At 44.2% G+C, this 15530-nt stretch overlaps 1 protein-coding gene across 1 annotated transcript in view; it reads right to left on the minus strand.

Moving 5' to 3' along the window:
• GMDS (GDP-mannose 4,6-dehydratase) overlaps positions 1-15530 on the minus strand; it is a 718047-nt gene that overhangs the window by 33665 nt on the left and 668852 nt on the right. The window lies entirely within an intron of this gene.

The following is a 15530-nucleotide window of genomic DNA, read 5'->3' on the forward strand; positions in this document are numbered from 1 at the left end:
AAACATGATTAATAAAACAACAAGAAAAAAAGTGATAATCCAAAAAGCACTTAGAGCACCTCCCTAAATCACACACTTCTTCCTCCTTTTCACATAGCCCTGTATAAATGTGTATTTGCTTACCTAATAAGTAGGATTACTAGTTCCTAAAGGCAGTTCTAAGGTACAAACTCTCACACTATGCAAATCAAGTATGCTAGGAGACAGTATAAACAGCACTTCCTCAGAATAACATAAGACCTGTAGTTGTACTGACACCTCAAATAGATATATTTAGTAATAGCAGAGGTTCCCAAACTCGGTCCTCAAGGCACCCTAACAGTCCAGGTTTTAAGGATATGCTTGCTTGACCACAGGTGACTTAATTAGTACCTCAGTCAATTTAATTTAACCACCTGTGCTCAACCATGGGTATCTCTAAAACCTTAACTGTTGGGGTGTCTGGATGGACTGCGTTTGGGAACTTCTGAGCTGTAGGCAGCTCCATAGGTTGCGCTGCTCAATCACACAGCAACTGAAGATGCAATCCATAGTTAAAATGACTCCCCCCCACCCCATCCCAAATATTATGACTGTTATATATCTATTAATATATGAGAAATGACAAATACGATAAAAGTTTACAGATGCAAATTTTATTTATATTTTTGACTATTCTACCAAGACAGACTTCACCATGACAGTTCAGGTTTTAAGAATATCCATGCTGGAGTCCAGATGGTTAAATCAAAATGAGTGAGGTACAAATTAAGTCAACTGTGCTCAAACATGGATATCCTTAAAACCTGCACTGTAATGGTGTAGTTTGGAATACTCTGTACTTAAGGGTACCTCTTTCCAATATTGCAAAGTTACCTATTTAGGCTTTTTATTTAAATTTAGCAAAACCCTTACATCCCTATACTAAATACACAGGGCTCTTCCAACTTTCCAATACAGACACTATAACTTTTTATTATTATTACTTAAATATCTTGTTTCGTTACATTTTTAAAACAGCGTTCATACACTGAACAAAATGGGAATAGTCTGTTGTGCCTCTTGGGTGGATAAGGAAGTACAGAAGAAAAGTGGGAATCAAAAAAAAGAAAAGGATAGGGAGAAGAAAGTCACTGCCTGTCTCTGTTGAATGGAGTAAAAAGAATGAACCTAGTCATGAAGTGGTGGAACGGCCTTATATTAAGAGGTCCAAGGCCTCCAAGTAATGAAGAATTTGTTGGTGATATAATGGAAGCAATGCTCAGGTTTGGAGGTGCTTGTAACAGGACAAGGAAGTACTAAATAGGAAAGGGAGTCTGGAATCAGGGGCAAATCTATAATGGGTGCAGGGTGTGCTGTGCACACTGGCCCCTTGGTCCAGGGGGAGCCCGCACCCCACACCCATATAATTTAATACTTACCTCTCAGGTGTCCCAGCCCTGCACAAAAAGCCAGAAAATGGCTGCCACGCATGCGCAGTGAGGAAATCACCGGGAAAATGGCGGCCACGCATGCGCAGTAGACTCTGGGCACAGACTAGTGCCCAGAATCTACTGATGCTACGGTCGGAGGTAAGACGCGTCAGTCTGCTGCCGACCGCCAGGGAGAGAGGAGGGGGCCCGTCTGCATTCCCTGTCCGGGGCCCCTGTCTGGAAGTGTGCGTCAAGGTACAATGCCATAGTCGCTCGCAATGACTTTAAACTTGCAGTGTAATAGACAGCCAGGGAGTGTTTGTGGGAGGAAACAGGGAGTGGCAGCAAAAAACGCAGGGGTGTCTTTAGCGTCTCAGATACTGCGGCCATTCCGAGAAGCCATAGGGTTACTCATACTGCGATAATCAAATGATCTGCGACCGATGCTGCACCTTTGTACGCAGATACTTGGATTTACAATGCCGCAGGTGGACATCTCAATACAGGCGGTACACCTGTCAAACCGTAACGCAGGTGTCCTAGGGCGAGCTCAGGGAGGACAGAAACCTCCCGTGGAGCAGAAGGCGCCTGCAACATTGGCATATTTTTGCACAGCAGCTTCGTACAGGATAGGATCAATGATGGCATTCGCATACAACTCTGATTCAGGCCCTTTATACAATATACATTAGAAATTCTTTTATAAAATACAACCTATATTGTATACATAGACCCTGTAAGAGTCACTTGCGCTAAATATATATATATATATATATATATATATATATATATATATATATATACACACACACACACACATATACATACACACACACACACACACACACACACACAGTGGAACTTGAGTACTTCATATTAACAAAAACTTGTCAGTGAACTACATGAAATCATGTTTCCTCCCATATAAGTCTGAATACATAGATCTGTGGTACAGTTGCTTATGATCTAAGCAATTATTTATAACTACAAATGAAAGGTAAAACTATTTAAAGTTAAGAAATCTTTATGCATTTAAATGTTTCCTGACACAAATACAACGTTGTACAACAAATAGCCCTGGAGATGAAGCAGAGGCTGTTCCAGTTGTGGTAGTTGTGCGGTTTAAATCTGAGATGGTTTAAACACATGGTATCCCCATAAGACATCCGCCATTTGCATAAAAATGTCAGTTTGCTACTATTTGATACTTAAACTTTCCCTGGAACCATCAGAACAGAGAGCCCTGCAAACAAAAAGTAATACTGTATACATGTTTATGTGACTGAACATGTCCTTCATTATACATACATTGTACAGTAAATTCATTTAATTGTACAAAAGCAATATACATATTAACTTGGATAGAAAGCCTCAGAGCTAATTTCCTCATCCCATTGCTTCTTTTGAAGTTTTCCATGTGAATGGCACATTTCTGGCACAATTGCAAATGAGGCTAAAAATGTACAGTCCATTTTTTTTACTAAAACAAATAATTGACAAATACTAAAAAGCACAACACAGACAACATTGACAAATAGACCAGTGGGCGGTGGTCTGTTTCCTATTATTTAAGCATTTACCGATACTCATTTACACATAATAGCAGTTACTCAAGCAAACTATTCCATTGTAAAGATGATTTACAGGGCACATATATTTTCATATTCAGAGATGTAAAGAAATCATTCCTGTACCTTCTATGAAGTATTTCTGTTTTGGTAAGAGTTTAGACTAGAGCCAGTCAAAGGGTACAGACACGTCCCCGCCTAGCTCTCTGGATCTGAAAATAGGGACACTTCAGGCCATGCCTCAAGTGTGCAAATTTATATTCAACACCTACTGTATTTGGCAACAGAACCAATGGCTGACCCATAAAAATGTATTGTTTACAGATTTATACTAATGTGACACAAAGTCATTTAGTGCTTTTAACTGTCAAAGACTGTGCTAGCTAAATGACAGAAGCGGATTGGTTGCTTTCTCCAATTAATCTCTCTCCATGGCTTGATAAATCTCCCCCTCAGTGAGAACCATTAGATGTTAATGTTCTTTCAGTGAAGCATCTTGCCAGAGTAAATTGCAGCTAAATGTACTGGGTAGTATGGCACTAATATCACCTGTAAAATGCTACTATACAAGAAAATATGCTGAGCTTCATTATTTTACATCTGTCACACTTTTTTACTGCAGCTGTTTTGAGCCTGCGTTGTTTAGAGAACAGGTAAACCCAAAATATAAGTTGTTCAATATGAACAGGCTTTGAGTAACATTCAGAAACACATTTGTAAGTCCATATACTTAAAAAGAACTTTATATTATACATTTAACATTCTTTTTACACATATTGTGCATGTAAGTACAAGCTGCTATCAGCCCAAAGCTGGATTAAGGTTTTGGCGGGTCCGGGGCACTTAAGACTGAGGTGCCCCAAAGGGCAACATTTGGGACATGGGGAACAGGTCCTTGTGTGCAAGCCTTGGTCATGCACATAAAATGGGGGCATGCCCCCACATCACGCTCCCCATTTATTTTAATGCATGGGGAGGGGAGTGAACACTGCTTCTCTAGCTGCTGGGCTGCCCTCGCTACCTACCTTTCCCTCCAGGCCATTGGTGGAACAGTACACAAAAAACAGGTCTGTCCCACCATAATCACGATGGTTGGAGGTATGCATGTATACATACAGTCACACACATACGTATATACAGTCAACACATTACACATACTATATATAGTCCAGCACATATACATTCAGTCACATACATACAGTATATACATATAGTCACACACCAACAGTACATCCAGTCAAACACTTATACACATATATAAAAACAGACAATATGTTGTCTCCCCCTTCCTCTTACCTTACACTATATTAAAGTGGTCAGGGAACAGGGGTAAATTACCCCATTTGGGGTAAAACTAAAATTCCTGGGGGTAATGGACGGATATGAATCACTGCATGCCCGACTGTCAGTCCATTACCCCCAGGAATGGAGGTCACTGGCGCCGGCGCACCCGGCGTCAATGACCTCCAGCCCAGTGCCGCAGGGAGGCTCTAAACTGGATGACCGCTGAGAAGTTATTACCAGCGGGCGCCCGGCTCCTACCCTGCAGCGCCACGGTAGCCGGAGGCTGGAGTTCTCTTCTGAACTCCAGCTTCTGGCTCTCTCCATGCGCACTATGGGAGAGACGTCATGACGTCTCTCCCATAGTTCCGAGGAGCAGCCGGGGCGGACAGGACGGCGGCGGATGCAGGAGCAGGGATTAAGGCAAGTGTTTTTTTAGTACAAGCGGCACTACAGGGACACTGCTACAGGGGCATAACTATGGGGGCACTGCTACAGGGGCATAACTATGGGGGCACTGCTACAGGGGCATAACTATGGGGCCACTGCTACAGGGGCATAACTATGGGGCCACTGCTACAGGGGCATAACTATGGGGCCACTGCTACAGGGGCATAACTATGGGGCCACTGCTACAGGGGCATAACTATGGGGCCACTGCTACAGGGACATAACTATGGGGCCACTGCTACAGGGACATAACTATGGGGCCACTGCTACAGGGACATAACTATGGGGCCACTGCTACTGGGACATAACTGTGAGGGCACTACTACAGGGGCATAACTATGAGGGCACTGCTTCAGGGGTATAACTATGGGGGCACTGCTACAGGGCCATAACTATGAGGGCACTACTACAGGGGCATAACTATGGGGGCACTACTACAGGGGCATAACTATGGGGGCACTACTACAGGGGCATAACTATGGGGGCACTACTACAGGGGCATAACTATGGGGGCACTACTACAGGGGCATAACTATGGGGGCACTACTACAGGGGCATTATATGGGGGCACTACTACAGGGGCATTATATGGGGGCACTACTACAGGGGCATTAATGGGGGCACTACTATAGGATTTCCTTCCATTCAAATCAAGGGAGTAACGTCGGTGTATCTAAATATATTTTGGGGTAAAAAGGTAAATAAGTTCCCTGACCCCTGCTATAGTACACTGTCTGAAACAGGTCCCCTTCTCCTCTCTCCCATGCTGCAGGCACTGACTGTACACAGTGCAGTCTTCAATTTCTACAGCTCGTAGTACACTCCTGCAGTAGGTAAAAACTTGGGGGACCCCTCTCACTTATCCCCTGTGCCCCCCCCCCCACTCTCCCCAATCCATCTCTGTAGCAGCCATTTCTGGTGCAGTGTATTTTATAGAAAAGGCAGGAAGTCTGGTGTGTCATAGAAAATAACTTCCTCTATGAAGACAGCATTACCAGAAATATTACTTACCTACTCTCCCAGAATGTACAATAAACTCCAAAATCTAGGCAACCCTCCAGCACCCCATACACTTTTGCATTGAAATTTTGTAATTCGCTGTTACTTGTGTCATCATAAGCCTGTTCCCTACGGCAAAATGTGGGTGTGGGACCATGATGGCACCTTTACTGTATGCCCCCAGAAGCTGCCTATGGGATGTTCCCCTCCAGGACCTCCCAGAGAGGTTTTCCACAATATTGGCGCAACTATGGTTCTAATAAACCAATTGATCTTTTTATTTGTAAAGGATAATAGTAAATCTTTTAAATAACTTTGCATTCTAGGTTAAGTGCAACTTAACTTGTTCTATCTTCCATCTCCTTACAGTGTATAATCTACACAACAAACATTACATATAGCTTCACAAGTGATAATATAAGACGCGAGGTCACATGGGTAATATTACTCGATACCAAAGCACTTACACTAGTCTCTTGCCAAAGTATGACTCCCAAACAAATTGCCAGCAAAGCAATGTCAGAGAGCTTAATATAATCCTTATTAAAAGGGAGTGTCTGATTAGTGTTGAGTAATTATTATCAAATAAGTTGATATTCTCGTTGTCTGTTCCAAGTAAAGAACCAATTTGTTTTGATACCATAGTAAAAATATAAACATTCAAATACAACCAGACGTGAATATAATAACTTGTACAATATGTTGGAATGTTATAAACTCATTAAATAAAATAACTGAGGACAAGGAGCAATAGAACTGATAAACATTCTCCACTGGGTGCACACTTGCTCAGTGCCGTAACTAGGGTGGTGTGGGTGGAAATGCCTCCCAAGGCCCTGGGGGCACCACTACGGCTGCCTGCCATTGCACCAATGTTACCTGTGCCAGGACTTAGTGCCTGAATACATGCAGAGGTTTGCAGCATGCATTCTCGTTTCCCAACAGCACACCACTCCTGCTGCTCAGATGGGACCCCCAGGCTTGTCTGAAATTCATTGTGCTTTTGTGACATAATTCTGCAGGCTGATCCTAAGTCAGCATATTAACCCTTTCAGTGCTCTGATTTATTTGCTGAACTGCCGCTGAGTTTCCTGTTACCTATAATATAATTGTGCTTTTCCTTCAAATGGGAATTTGATGGTGAACCACTCCTGGGAGTAAATTTACTAAGAATCGAGTCTGGGAGAGTTTGCTTCTTTTTCAACTCGATTAGCTTCACCTAAACTCGGGTGATTTGAAGCTCCCAAGACTCTCAAATTTACAAAGAAGGAAGTTTAGCTGAGAGTGAGCTGGCCGATGGTGAAGCAGAACGAGATTTCTCTGCAGAGTTGCAGGGTTTGCAGGAGATTTCTCCCCCGAGTAGCTGATTTTGCAGGAGGTGAGATTGCAGTGTCTTCTCTCTGCAAAACTCTCCCGAGCAAGCAGCCTGCACATATCAATGAGATGTGTGTAAGCTGCTTGTGCTGTACCTGTAAAAAAACGGGTTAAAAGAGGTTAAAAAAAAATGACATAGGGCCCCCTTAAAGCTTAACCAGCCCCAGGCTTGCCAGCCTGTCCTGGTTTCTAAGATTACGGGGAACAAAATGTGTAGGGTTCCCCCATAATTTAGAAACCAACACCAGGCTGCAGGGACAGTCCTGATTTTAAATATAGGGGAAAAAAAAAAATTATATTTAAAACCAGCACCAGACCCAAAACAGCCGGGCTGTAATGCCACAGCCCAGAGACCATTTCACCGGGGCTCCGGGTCCAAAGCATTAGCAGCCCAAGCCGGTCAAGCCAAGCTGGGGATCTCAGGGGAGGTGGGGACCCCCCAAAAAAGGGGTCCCCCCTCTCCCTTAACCCCAGGCTTGGTCTGCAGCCTGGGGCTCTTCCCCGCACCCCTGGAGCGTTGGGTACGGGGGTAATAAAGTGGGGATATTTAAGTACACGTGGGACTGTCAGTAGAAGGAGCCAATCAGCGACCGCTCTACAGTCAGCGCGGCCGCTGATTGGCTGGCAGGACTTGCAAAGCCTGTGCAGTCCCGTCAGCTAACATTCGGGAGGTATCGGTATGTGTGGCAACACACATACTGATACCCGGTGCGTGGTGCGGTAAGTTCGTTTTTTGTTTTACAAAGGCCATGGATTACTGCGGAGACCAGTGCCAGGATATAGGTGAGTATGAAATATTTTTTGCAGGGCCAGTCAACACGGATTCTACTGGACAAGGGGACAGAAACATCTGGAATAGGTAAGTATGTGTGAATGGGTAGGTGTGTGTAATAAAGTTATACTTTGCACGGTGTGTTTGTTTTGTGTTTATTTAACTATTTTACAGTGGGGATACAGGTGTAACCATCTACTGGCACTTGTAGTTCCACAAGTGCCAAAGGGCAGGCATGCTGGCACCTGTAGTCCCACTGTAACATACAATAGTTTACTTAAATATCCCCACTATATTACCCCCATACCCAACACTCCAGGGGTGCGGGGAAGAGCCCCAGGCTTCAGACCAAGCCTGGGGTTAAGGGAGAGGGGGGGGGGGGGGGGACGGACATTTTTTTTGGAGGGACCCCACCTCCCCTGAGATCCCCGGCTTGGGCTGCTAATGCTTTGGACCCGGAGCCCCAGTGAAAGGGTCTCCGGGCTGTGTCATTACAGCCCGGCGTTTTGGGTCTGGTGCTGGTTTTAAATATAGGGGGGACATTAAGCAATTTTTCCCCCCTATATTTAAAATCAGGACTGCCCCTGCAGCCTGGTGTTGGTTTCTAAATTACGGGGGGGAACCATACACATTTTGTTCCCCGTGATCTTAGAAACCAGGACAAGCTGGCAAACCTGGGGCTGGTTAAGCTTTAGGTAGGGGAAGGGGGGGGGACCCTATTTCATTTTTTTCTGATATTTACATTTATTTTGTATATTTACAGGCACAAACATACATGGATCACAGCGATCTGTGTATGTTGCTGCCAAACACTCAGATCACAGGCAGGTGTATTTTTTTCACAAGTTTTTACAGGAGAGTTTGCCCATCTCATGAGAGTTTCGAAACTCTCTGCTAGGTAAATTCCAGAACCCTATCTTCACCAGTGAAAGGTTCCCAAGTTTTGCCAATGGTGAATTGAAGAGAGTTTGCTAACTCTCCAGTAATTTCCCATAGCAAAGGAGATCTCTATCCCGAGTTTGACAATAGTAAATTTGAGAGTGGGTAAAAATTTCCAAACTCTCCAGAGTTTGCAAACTCTAAACTTAGTAAATTTACCCCCTGGTATATAGGTCATAGCAGCAGTTTGCCTTGTATGAATGCGGGGATCCGACAGGCTTCAAGCATGAAGCCGCTCCTACCTGTTCTTCCATCCACAGCCACAACTGCCATCATTAGTATCAGCACTTCCCATTCTAAGTGTAAGAGGAAGAGATCCATCCTTCTTCCCTTCTTCACATGCATGACTCAGAATAGCCCAGAACTCAAGCTACTCTCCCATGACAGTCTCATAATATAGAACAGCTCCATGTGACTGCATTGTTGCCATCAAGTTACCTCCCTGAAACGCACATTTCATAGAAAGACAGATGTGGCAAAGACCCATCTGACTCAGAATAGTACGTACTTGGCACAATTCAATTGTTTTGGCCCCTCCTCGCACCCAACAAAACTATTCAATTGTTGCTCTTGGGCGTGAACAGCTGCCGGCGCCAGCATTTCAGTTCGCACCCCCCCCAACCGGGGGTGGCGAGCTGAAATGTGCAAATAGTGACCTGTTTGGGCGCCCAAACAGCACTTTTCACGATCGTGCCAGCACTTTGGTCAGGTGTAGCCATTTTATGTGGCTAAACCCGACCTCTTTTGGCACAATCGACATCAACTGAATAGCGCCCCACGATCTCTCGCCACTTTAGATGGGAGATCGGGGGCGTTAAAACAATTGAATTGCACCCACGGACAAAAAAAATTGTAAATTCACATCTGCGTATGCGTTCTATGCTAAAACTCACTATTTGCATCCGTGCAGTGAGATAAATTCAATTCAGAATCAGCCACCACAGCCGTAACTAGGGTGATGCAGCCGGTGCGTTCGCCTCTACCCGCAAGAGCCACTGACTGCCTGCTGCAATGTAGAATAGTAGTGTTGCACCTGGCTCCTTCTCTGCCGGGAGCACTGCTGCTAATATTTATAACAGCGGGCAGAGCTGCAGCTGCCTGCCCCGTGCACTCCACCCCGTCTACCCGCCACCTGCAGTGTCTACATGGACTGGACGTCTGCCGCACACAGTCAGGATCCTTTCCGTGGCTGCTGCTGGGCTCTACTATGTTATATGTGGCTCTATCATGCCATAATGTGTATAAGCAGCTGTACTGTGGTGTAAAGTATATGTGGCTCTACTGTGGCATAACGTGTATAAGCAGCTGCACTGTGGTGTAACGTGTATAAGGGGCACTACTGTGTGTTGTAACTTGTATAAGAAGTACTAATGTGAAGTGCAACGTGTATAAGGGGCACTACAGTGTGGCATAATGTGCATAAGGGGCACTACAGTGTTGCATAACATGTGGTGTAACGTGTATAAGGGGCACTATAGTGTGGTGTAACATGTATAAGGGGCACTACTGTGTAGTATAATGTGTATAAGGGGCACTACAGTGTGGCACAATGTGTATAAGGGGCAGTACAGTGTGGTATAATGTGTATAAGGGGCACTACAGTGTGGCATAATGTGTATAAGGGGCACTACAGTGTTGCATAACATGTGGTGTAACGTGTATAAGGGGCACTACTGTGTGGTATAATGTGTATAAGGGGCACTACAGTGAGGCACAATGTGTATAAGGGTCACTATTGTGTGGTGTAACATGTATAAGGGGCACTACAGTGTGGTGTAACATGTATAAGAGGCACTACAGTGTGGCGTAACGTGTATAAGGGGCACTACTGTGTGGTATAATGTGTATAAGGGGCACTACTGTGTGGTATAATGTGTATAAGGGGCACTACTGTGTGGTATAATGTGTATAAGGGGCACTACTGTGTGGTATAATGTGTATAAGGGGCACTACTGTGTGGTATAATGTGACTAACGACACTACTGTGTTGGTACTATTCAGTGGCCATGCCCCTTCCCCATGAAGCCACGCCCCTAGATTTTTGGCACACACCTTTGGCACGCAGTGTCCCTATTTTGAACAGCCCCCACGTTGGCAAAATCGCGGCCGATTCGCAAACGACGCGAAAACTTTGCATCTAATTGAATATGCCCCTAGATGCGAATCGGCCGTCCGATATATATAGACCGCAATCAGCCAATTTGCGGCTGATTTCACCAACGACAGCGAAAAACTGCAGTTTTTCGCCGAAAAACTGTAGAAAAATTCTCCAGCCTAGGGCAGGTGAAAAAATTAGCAAAATCCCTATTTTTGGGTAAAAATGTGGGGATTTCTTACAGAACCCTTTGGACAGCCCCCTAATGATACTTTAGCGAAAAAAAAAAAATTGTAAGTTGCGTACTTTGGCGAAAAAACAGCCGCTGAAATTTTGGTCAAAACTTTTTCCCGTGAAAAAAGCATTTAACGTATTGGGTCTGGTATTTCGGAAGGCCATAAAGATGCGCCAAGTGTTTTAAACATCGCACGTGGCTGGCGCAGGTGGTTTTTTAAAACCACTAAAAAAAAACACCTGTGCCAGCCACGTGCGATGTTTAAAACACTTGACACATCTTTATGTCCCTCCAAAATACCAGCCCCAATACATTAAATGCAATGTTCCCGAGAAAAAAATTTAACCGAAATTTCAGCGGTTTTTCGCCAAAGTACGCAATTTACAAAACAAATTTTCGCTAAAGTATCATTATGGAAGCTGTCCAAAGGGTTCTGTAACAAATCTCCACATTTTTGCACAAAAATAGGGATTTTGCACATATAGCCGCTAATTGAATACGGCCCTAAGTTTAAAGATTTTGACTTCCATTTATACTGTTATGGATGATTTTTTTGTTTTCTGGTGTCCGATCTCTCCCTGGACAGTAAAATATCTAGCTAGGGGGCAGGGCAGGCCCAGGGTGCATTTTCACACAGTTACAGTGTACATTACCATCGTGACTGGGTCTCTGCTGTGCAAAAATATGCAAATGTTGCAGCCCCTGAGACTTGTATTGAGATGCCTATTGGCAGCTTCGCAAATTCAACCGCTTACATGCAAAGACGCAGCATCGGACGCAAATCAGTTGATTATTTAAGCTCTAAGCAAACCTATGGTTGCTCAGAAATGGTGTTGGAACTGAGGCGCCGGAGGCTTCACAAATGCGTACAGGATCACAGTCGCAGGCTGAGACACTCCCCAAAAACGGTTGTGACATGCCTGTTTGAGTCGCCACCCCCTTTTGCCACCCACAGACGGACCCTGCCTGCCAATCACTTTGCGATTAAATCTTCACTGCGACCACCATTGCAAGACCAGCACATGCCAAATACAAATCAGCCATTTGCAAAAACATTGGCATTGCGTCCATCTCTGAATCATGGCCTTATGGAATCATGGTACTGTTGTTGTCATATAGTTAATACTAGGAAGATTTACTATCCAGTGCTTTGTCAAAGCCACCGTTCATTGAGAAATAAATGCTAAATCAGGCTTGTGTAGCATTTACTTCTCTTGCCAGTTTAAATCCATTTGTTAAAGCCGACAATGAGTGACAGCTTTAAAAACCCAGCGGCTAATAAATCTCACCCAAACACTGTAAATTTTAGGGATGATTTTCAGAGTAGCCCTACAGGGTTGACGACCCAGAAGCAGTTTACGCAAATAATCAATATACCAGGCAAAGCCACCTTATGTAGGTAATTATTAATACCATAAATCCACCACTGTTTAGGATTTCAATCTGTCCCAAATTTTACAAGTCATTCTCCTTTTTTCGCTAAAGATCATGAACTCATAATGCTTAATTTTCCCATAAAGACTCACAAAATGCAAGCAACAGTATAAGTTACTATGTTACCATTTGTTTAATCCAAAATTAAGTATAAGGTGGATTTATGCCTGGAGCAGGTCACATAGAATGTATGGTATGGCTTTATGGTCACATATGTTATACAAGATGAGTGTCTTTATGGCTTACACAGGTCATATTAGGTTTGATGCAGAGTTGAACACATGATGGGCGTAATTACTCCAGGGCCCACTGAAGATATATAGTCCCCCCCTCGGCCAGGTGGCAGATCCAGGAAATGGGGGCTATGGGGCAATCAGAGTGCCTGTAACATTAGCTGGGAAAGAGTGTAGACTGCAGCTGCTCAATCGCCATAAATCCACTCATTCAGTATCAGCAGCTTCCCTGGACCCTCCGCAGCCCAGCACACAGCAGCCTGTGCTGGGTTGGGTAGAGAGACTGCCGGCTGAACAGCAGCAGTCTTAACCCAGGCCCCTCTAGCCGTCCAGGGCCCCTCCAGCCGACCCGGGAAAGTGCACCTTTATGTCATCCTGGGCCCCTGGACAGGCCAGAATTTATGCACTTTGTAACATCTTCCCTCGACCCTCTCAGTGTCCCTGCATATGTCCCTACCAGACATGTAGAGGCAGGCTCTTTAGATCATATGAATAATGTCATAGGTTACATTTTTTTTTATAAATATTTAAAAACAATTAAATATTATCACATGTATAATGTTTGATAACAGCAGAGATTTCTGCTTAAGGAACCGGAAGTGTTTTTGTTTTGTTTATCTCTTTTGTTACTTTCTTGAATAGCACATATCAGACAACTTCTTATCAGAGGAAGGAGCCAATAAACCCATTAAGATAGCTAGTTACTGTCTGCAGACAGTAGAACAGTAAAGAGTTTCAGCCTAACAGTAGTGGGTAAGCCATGACTGTTTCAGAGAAAATTACAGCAAGGCTTCTAACAGTTGGAGAACCACAGAATATACACACACAGCTATTTAGTAAAAGAGCTAGACTTACATAGGCCATAAGGAATAGGTTGCTCTGGGCCCGATGCAGACATGGTTGGCAATGCAGCCTCTGTCTCAGCTGCTCTCACAATAGTGGTTGTGGGAATATGCAAATGCTAATTTCAGCCTTCCTTTTGTGCTCCAAATTGCGACGAAGTGGGTGTCGTCTGTGCATTTGCGATGGAGACTGTAAACACACCAAAATCGATGCACCATCGGTCACACCATCAACATCTGCGGTAGCCTACGGTCTACTGTAGCTACTCTCCTCTAATCCAACTAAACATGGCCTCTGAAGCATTGTATTTGCGATTGGGAACACAGCATGAAGCGGCCGCTTTTTGCAATCACCTCTCAGTCTCCCCCATTATATGCCCAGGGATCGCAAACCCCTTCAAGCGATTGCGAGTTAGTAAGCAATTGAGAACGGCACTGCACACACTGGTTTGCGTGTGTGCAGTAGCAAAACATCGCCCAACTGCATAAATATCTCCGAATCAGGCCCTCTGTCCATTAAGTGATGGATATGGTGTGACACAGCTGACCCCTTTCATCCAATTCTCCCAAACATATAGGAAGATTAGGGATAAAAAGTAAGAAACCTACACAAAACATCCGTCCAATAGATAAGGTAATAGATGAAAAGGCCCCGTAGAGTTATTGGAATTCTAATCATCTATATCAGGGGTGGTCTACGCGCATCTCTAGCCGCATGTGGCTCTTTCTTTTTTGTGCTGGGCTCGCAACGGCCACCGCAGATCCAGCAGTGGCGTGGGGGCCATTGCTATGCCACTGTAACTGTGAACACTGGCCTCTGAAGCGATCAGAGGTTAAAGAAGAGGCCAGATTTCCCAGTGATGCAGTGCACAGGTTACGTCATGACGTCACCCACGATGTGAGGAGCTTGCGATCCAGCAGTTAGCGGCAGCCCAGACGTGAAGCCCAATGTGAAGTCAGGTAAGTACTGGGGGTACTGCATAGGGGGCACAACTACAGGATGCACTGCATATAGGGCACAACTACAGGAAGCACTGCACAATGGGCACTATTAAAGGGGGCATTGCATAAGGGGCACTACTACAGGGGGCATTGCATAAGGGGCACTACTACGGGGGGGGGGTGACACAAGGTCATGCTCCTGCAAATGTTATACCAAAGGTGTGCGCACAAAAATGGGGCATGGCCTTGTGACAGCTAGGCCATGCCCCATTTTATGCGAGCATGCCTTCGGCGCGCACATGATATCAGCTCTTTAAATTGACTACATATATTTTTTGGCTCTTTGCCTCTGACTGGTTGGCCACCCCTGATCCAAATATTCAGGAACACCTGCAGAATGTATAAAATAAACCTTGAATTATTTATTTCATAATTTTTTATTAATATGCCTCACAAGTATATTTAAACTATTTTGTATATACTATGTATCATTCTCATTGATTTAGCAAGTTTTCCCCATTATACCATTTCTCATGAGAAAGATACATAGAGGCCAATAACAATTAAGCACAAGGGACTTTTAAAAACATCATAGGCAGACACTTATCAAGGAAACTGGAAGAAGCAGTAACATATTGATCCAATAAAGTTGTGAGCATATGACTTTCTGTTGGACACGTCTAGAAACACAGCAGAAAAGAGATTGGTGTTAGACAAGGACACATTTCCCATACTGATCCAAATCTGCATTGATATCCTGGACAAGCTGCTTACAGCAGAGAATTAATTGGCTCTACAAAAGACAACTGCATAACTATGGGAAGTCTGGTACAGTAAGTAAAAAGCAAAAAAAAAAAACCTTGCAAAGATATTGTATTATGAGTCGGGACATGGCATCACGAGATCGCTTTTCCAGCTTGAGAATAAGGCATGGCTAATGTAGCATTTCTGTCGCAGCTGGAAAAGTGCAGCACT

The sequence above is a fragment of the Taudactylus pleione genome, unplaced genomic scaffold (genome assembly GCF_031769625.1).
Source record: "Taudactylus pleione unplaced genomic scaffold, aTauple2 ptg000116l, whole genome shotgun sequence".
Taxonomy (NCBI): Eukaryota; Metazoa; Chordata; class Amphibia; order Anura; family Myobatrachidae; genus Taudactylus; species Taudactylus pleione.